Raw genomic sequence first — 7,074 nt, 5'->3', positions numbered from 1 at the left:
GTTTAGCGATGCCCTAGTGGCTCACGTACATGGTTCGTTGGGCCTGGAATGAGTTTTATACGATTATCTTCGCGTAAATTCGATTAAGGATCTAGTGAGTTTTTGTCGGTTCACACCTATTAAGTGTTCGATCGTAGCCTGTAGTTATAATCAGAGTCTCTTGGAAGGAGAGCGGGGTTTTGTGTATAGATCAATACGGGGATGACACCCCACACCTGAGCTGTTCGCTACACTTAGACTACATCAGTCTAGGGTGACTATAACCTTATTCTATTTTTCAGTCGGCGTTCACAAACGCCAAGACAGGTGAAATTGTCATTATTTAGTATGGTTATAACGGCTCACTTAGAGGAATTAACGTTATGAAGTTTGCGGAAGACTATGTTCTTTTATGTTGGATTACTAGGAAACTTACTCACACTGGTACCCCACCTTGGTATTGGTACGACAGCATTATCTATTTTCTTTTATGATTGGATTACTCGGTAACTTAATCACACTGGTACCCCACCTCGGTGTTGGTACGGTAGCATTAACTATTCTTCTTTTACGGGCAACGTCGGGTTGTCCGGGGACATTCTATATACATTCTCTGCAATCACTTTTGACATTCTATTAAACAATAACACGCATGCATTAATACTACATCAGACATAAACATACCAGACTATTTTAAGAAAATACAGGATTTTCTTGTGATTACAAAGTTATACAAATCATTTTCTCAAATATACTTATGAACTCACCAACATTATATATGTTGACGTTTTAAAAATAACTTGTATTCTCAGGGACTCGTTAAGCAGAAGAATCAACAAGAATAGGGGATTTTGTTTTGTGTACTGTTAAACATCATACATTGAATGTTTTGGTCATGTTATTTAAAAGATTGTACTTGATGTAAACAATGACAGTTGTATTATATTATGCATGGTAATGATGATGTTATGTTTCATTTATATTCACTGTAATGATATTTCAAGATGAAGTCACGCACAAGCCCCCGGACGTTTCCGCCGTCTGGTTCGGGGGTGTGACAGATTGGTATCAGAGCATTGTTTATAGTGAACTGGCAAATCTAACCATACAAGATATGCAACTATAAATATAATGAGACTAAACTACTTTGAACATAATAATTAAAATACATACTTATATGTGCATTTTAGAGTAATAACACATCAAGAACAGTAAAAGTCTTTGGAGGATTTGAACATCGCTATTAAACCCGGGCAGTTATGTAGTCGTATTGGGGGTGAATGTAGCCTGATCAACTACATTCATTCAAAATACGACCAACATGTGTTCGGGAGTAATTGTGATGGACAATGAATCAAAAACTTGCCATTTAATTATCCAAAGAGTTTATAGAATCAAACCTAAACAAAATTTAAATACTATAGGAGTATTTGGTGTGCTATTTGTTTCTAGTAATTATACCCCTTCGTGCAATACACTATAGACGGTCATCATTAGCCAGGAGACCCCTATTTCCCTAGTCAGGGGAATGCAGGGTGGCTTGACCCAGAAGAAGACTCAAAGGAAGAACCAGAGGAGGAACATGAAGTAGAACTTATAGATGAACCCGCCGAGCCAGTAGTGAACCTCGAATAGGAAGAGCTCGAGGGCGATGATGATGATGACTCGGATGCAGAATCCGATGTCATCAATCCTCTATACAGAGCCAAAGTACCGGCTTATCGTATGGGCCCCGATGGCCCCACGCCCCATGGGCACACGACATTTGGAGATGGAGTCACCGGCAGGGGATACGACCACACTACGATAGGAACCGAGGTCTCTTCGATCTTAGTCATAGAGGACCAGCTGATCGGGACCTCCCAATCATGGTCCGACGCACCCGAGACGTTGGCAACCAAACTCAGGACACCCCAAATCAAACGGACCAAATGCGGTTGTTATTGAGATAGATGAGAGACAAACACAGGAAGTGAACGGAGACTCCCGAGCAAGACAGTTAGTTTGGGAGGTACGACTACGAGACACCGAGCGACAAGTAGCTCATCTCCGGGGTGCATCTACTTCATCAGCACCACCACCAGACACTTTCCGCCACAATTAGGATCAACCTTTTCTTTTCTTCCCCTACTAACCGATATGACTCCCTTTCGTGTACTAAGATGGTACTTACCAATGAAACAATTGTGTGCTATCTTTATTTCATGTTATTGCATAAATTCAATTATATACACAACCGAACCCTCGAAACCGCTAGATACTTAAGGATCTCGAAACCAAAAACAACCCATATACTCTAAGGATAGACGTAACGATCGTGCCAAATTTGTGATTACCTACTACCATAAATACATCATAGGGATGTAGATGGAAACAATGAGAATCATACGACAAGACGCGAAATTTATAGAGTACAACCAGGAATGACGATCACTACTTACGATCTGGCTTATCATCATGCAGCAGGAAAATGTCATCCCACAGAAATAACAAGCACACCCATGAGACACCACTCCTGCAGATGGACTCTGCTACATTCCAAGTTGCTGTAACAGCAGCAGTAACCGCTGCTATGGCACAACTCAACGCAAACAACACCAATAGATGTGGAAATAGCATCGACAACTCCAGCCGTAGGAACGAGCACGGAAACCAACAAGTGACAGCTTATCAAGGCACTCCAAACCCCAAGCTTAAGAACAGGAAGCGGAAGTCTGGAAGTAAGAGAAAGGGACAGCCCACTCAAGGATTCTCGAAGAAGCAACATGTTGTTGTTGTCCATGCGACCATGACCCCTACTACATCAACACTAGCGAGATCATATGCTGGAAGCCTTCCAAAATGCAACCAGTGCAATTTCCATCATAAGGGAGCCTGCCGGGAGCCGCATTGTAAGAAATGCAACCGAAAGAGTCACACCACCAAATACTGTAGAACTTATCCACGACAGAATCGGCAGCCAAACAAAAACAACAACAATCGCAACAACCTTAACAAGAACACCAATGATGAGACCAGTCACACCTGCTATGGGTGTGGAGGAACCGGTCACTTTAGGTGCAATTGCCCCAAGGCTAACAATCAAGGAGCAGAAGGATCAGGAAGAGTCATGACTGTGGGTCCAGGAGAGACAACTCAAGACCTGACGGTTGTTACCGGTACGTTCCCACTTAACAACCCTTTCTCTTGCATCTCACTCGATAGTGGAGCTGAGTGAAGCTTCGTTAGTAACAAATTCGAGCACTTACTAAAACAACAACCCCAGAAGCTAAAAGAAGCCTTCACGGTGGAGATGGCTAAGGGGAAAAACCGAATCAACCTAGAATATTTATGTAGGGTACACCTTAACACTAAACAACCATTCATTTCAAATAAATTTAATGCCAGTAAATATTAGGAGTTTTGATGTGATAATCGGCATGGTTGGGTTAAGCCCCCACCATGCTAATACTATGTGTCGCGAGAAGGTCATTTGCCTTCACCTCCCCAATCACGAAACTCTAATAATCTATGGTGATAAACCTGGCGCCAATCCTCGTCTTATCTCGTGCATTAAGGCACAGAAGTGCCTGCACAAGAAGAACTACGTTTTCCTCGCTCACGTTGTGGACAAGACCAAGGAAAAAGTAAGCATACAAGGTATTCCAGTAGCATGCGATTTTCTTAATGTATTTCCCGAAGAACTTCCGGGAATACCCCAGAGAGACAGGTCGAAATTTCGAATCGACCTCATACCGGGAGCCACATCAATTGCCAATTCACCCTACAGGTTAGCTCCCGCCGAAATTCAGAAGTTATCCAGTCAAACTAAGAGAACGGTTGAGCAAAGGATTCATCAGACCAAGCTTCTCACCCTAGGGGGCTCCGGTCTTATTCGTCAAAAAGACGGATCCTTTAGTATGTGCATCGATTTTAGGGAATTGAATAAGCTCACTATCAAAAACCGATACCCCCCCCCCATCAGATTGACGACCTATTTGGCCAGCTCCAAGGAGCTAGTTACTTCTCTAAAATAGATCTAAGAACCGGTTATCATCAACTTCGAGTCCGAGAAGAGGACATTCTAAAAAAAACTGCCTTCCGAACTCGTCGCGACCATTTCAAATTCGTTGTGATACCCTTCGGTCTAACGAATGCTCCCACGGTATTCATGAACCCTACGAACAGAGTCTTCCCAACCATTCCTAGTCAGCCTTTTCATTATTTTCATCAATAACATAATCGTCTGCTCATGAAGCAAGAACAAAACACTGTCAACATCTACGACCGGCCTTGAAAGCATCAAAGCCGGAGAATATCACGGAGGAAGCACTGCATCGATGGATAAAACTCTCGAAGTCATGCTCCGAGCCTGGGTGTTTGAATTCAGCGAGTCATAGGATACCCGATTGCCCTTGATTGAATCCTCATACACTAACAGCTATCGCACGAGCATCAAGGTTTCTCCTTTCGAGGCTCTTTATGGTCGTAAGTGCAGATCACTCGCCAGTACTCTCCCCGGACCAGAAAACCATTCACGAAATGACAGAGAAGATAATCCAAATCAGAACTCTACTTCAAGCATCACGAGACATATAGAAGAGTTATGCTGACAAATGACGAAAACCTCTGGAATTCCAAGTCGGAGGCCGGGTACTATTGAAAGTCTTTCCCTAGAAATGAATGATTCGCTTTAGGAAACGGGAAAACTGAACCCGCGATACATTGGACCGTTCGAGATTCTTGCCCGGATTGGTCCAATGGCTTATAGGCTGCAGCTTCCTGTAGAGCTCAGCAACGTACACCCCGTGTTCCACGTTTCAAATTTGAAAAAGTGCTTATCTGATGAAACTCTCGTCATACCTTTAAAAGAGATCGAAGTAAACGAGAATCTCCTGTTCACCAAAGAACCAGTCAAAATCATGGATAAAGAAGTGAAGCGTGCGAAGCAGAGCCGCATTCTAATTGTGAAGGTTCGATGGAACGCCAAGCACAGACCGGAATTCACATGGTAACGCGGAGACCAGATGAAGCATAAGTACCCTCACCTATTCTCTCATTCATGAACCTATCTTTCAAAAGAATTTCGGGACGAAATTCCCTCTAACGGGGGGATGATGTCACAACTAACATTTTTGCTAGGAAATTCCCCTCTCATATAATCATTCAACTAGTATAATAATTGTACTCTAAGAGAAAATCATACTCTATGCTCATTCAAATACACCTCATGTGTTCAACTAAGAGTCTGAAAACCCTAAGAATCTCGGTTTGAATCCATATTGGACTAGGATTTCCTTATTGGGCCTAATGGACCAATAAGCATTCAAATTCAACTACTTTGGGCTTGGAAACCCCTATACGGGCTTTAATTGGACCCATTTTCATGAAACTTAACATTTTGGGCCATAATAGGCCTAAGATGAATAGGGTTACCGCTAATGGGCCTTGTTGGGCCATAAGTAATTCCAATAGCCTTAATGGACCCTAAACCTCTTTAATTAGACTCATTGGGCCGTGGACATCTATGAGGGCCCAATGGGCCGAAAAGTAATTATTGGGCCTCATAATTTCAAGTAAAAACAAGTAAAGGCCCAAACTACTCAACCCCTTTTCTCCTAGCCCAAGTTCTCGACCCAACAACATTACTTAACAAAAAAAATCTTGCATGGGGAAGAGGTTGACAACTCATTTTTACATGTAGGACTTCCACACTAATTACCTCTCATGTATCAACACACTCTCATACTTCCATGCAAAGGTCACTTCTCTCTCTTCCCTCCCTATTTCTTTCTATCGGCCGAGACCACACACCTACACCACCATCTTCAAATTACTTCAAACAACTCTCCAAGAATTTCTCCCTCTCCTTCATAATTTCGCAAGTTGTGGGTGTCTTCAAGAGAGTTTTTCTTCAAGATCATCATATTAGGTAAGATATTTACAAACCTAAGTTGGATTCTCACATTTTTACTCTTAAATCACTCCTCTTACCACCTTATTTTCTTGAATCATACTCCTAAAACTTCCTAGAATTCGAGAATCCCATCAAAGAAACAAGCTAGGCCAAAAACAACACCATCTTCTTCCACTTCTTCTTCAAAACCGAAACATCAAGGCAAAGGTGAGTTCATACCCCCCTATTTTCGATTTTTACTTGGTTTTAGGGGAGAATACAAGTTGCTTTATGTAGATCTATGTGTATATGCATGAATATGTGTGTTTTTCATGACTTATTTGTTGATTATGTGCTATATACTTCATAAATCTAAAAATATGTTAGGAATATTAAGTTTATCACTTGGATCTACATGAAAACCTTGAGAAAAGTATGTGTTATCACATATAATACATGTAAACTAGTAGATCTGGGATTTATACACTTAAAATAGCAAAAATGAGTGTTGTGTTCAAAGATCTATAAACTAAACTCAAAATTCAGCCCTTGACAGAAACGTTTTGGTCCAATCTCGAACTGTTTTTACCACCTAAATGATAATATTTTTCAAAACGGTTTTACATGCAAAAAGTTCAGGTTTATACCTTTACAATGACTACTCTCACGTTTTCATACGATTTTTCTACAATTTTTGGCGAATTTTACAAAACTGCCTATCAGATTTGAAATAATTTCGGACCAGCCTGTGAAGGTGAGCAATTTCATACTTGTTAGAGGCCATTAAAAATTATGAGAAAACCTCGTGAACAAAGTACACCAAATTTCCAAACATCCAGAATTTACGGATCCAAATTTCGACTTACGATGATTTTTCAACAAATTTTCCAACAACTAGGTCAGAAAAGCCAAAAACCAGAAAAATGTGTGTTTTCACAAAAATCAAGCCAAAAATGATATTCTAGACAAAAATGGGTTTAAAATGTTATTTTTACCACAAACTAGTCATAAACACAAGTTTTGAACAAAATGGGGACTAAAGTGTTATTTTTACAAAAATTGGGCCTTAATTGTAAATTTTTGGCTTATTGGGCCAAGAACGTCATTTTTACAAAAAGTGGGCCTTTTATGCTATTTAGTGAATACTTGAACCAAAACAAACAATAAACTAACAAACGGATTAATTTTGATCATTTTCTAGGTTATTGGGACTTGGTGGC

The sequence above is a fragment of the Lactuca virosa genome, chromosome 7 (assembly GCF_052849685.1).
Source record: "Lactuca virosa cultivar CGN04683 chromosome 7, Lactuca_virosa_CGN04683_v6, whole genome shotgun sequence".
Lineage (NCBI taxonomy): Eukaryota > Viridiplantae > Streptophyta > Magnoliopsida > Asterales > Asteraceae > Lactuca > Lactuca virosa.
Note: the sequence above shows the minus strand (reverse complement) of the source record.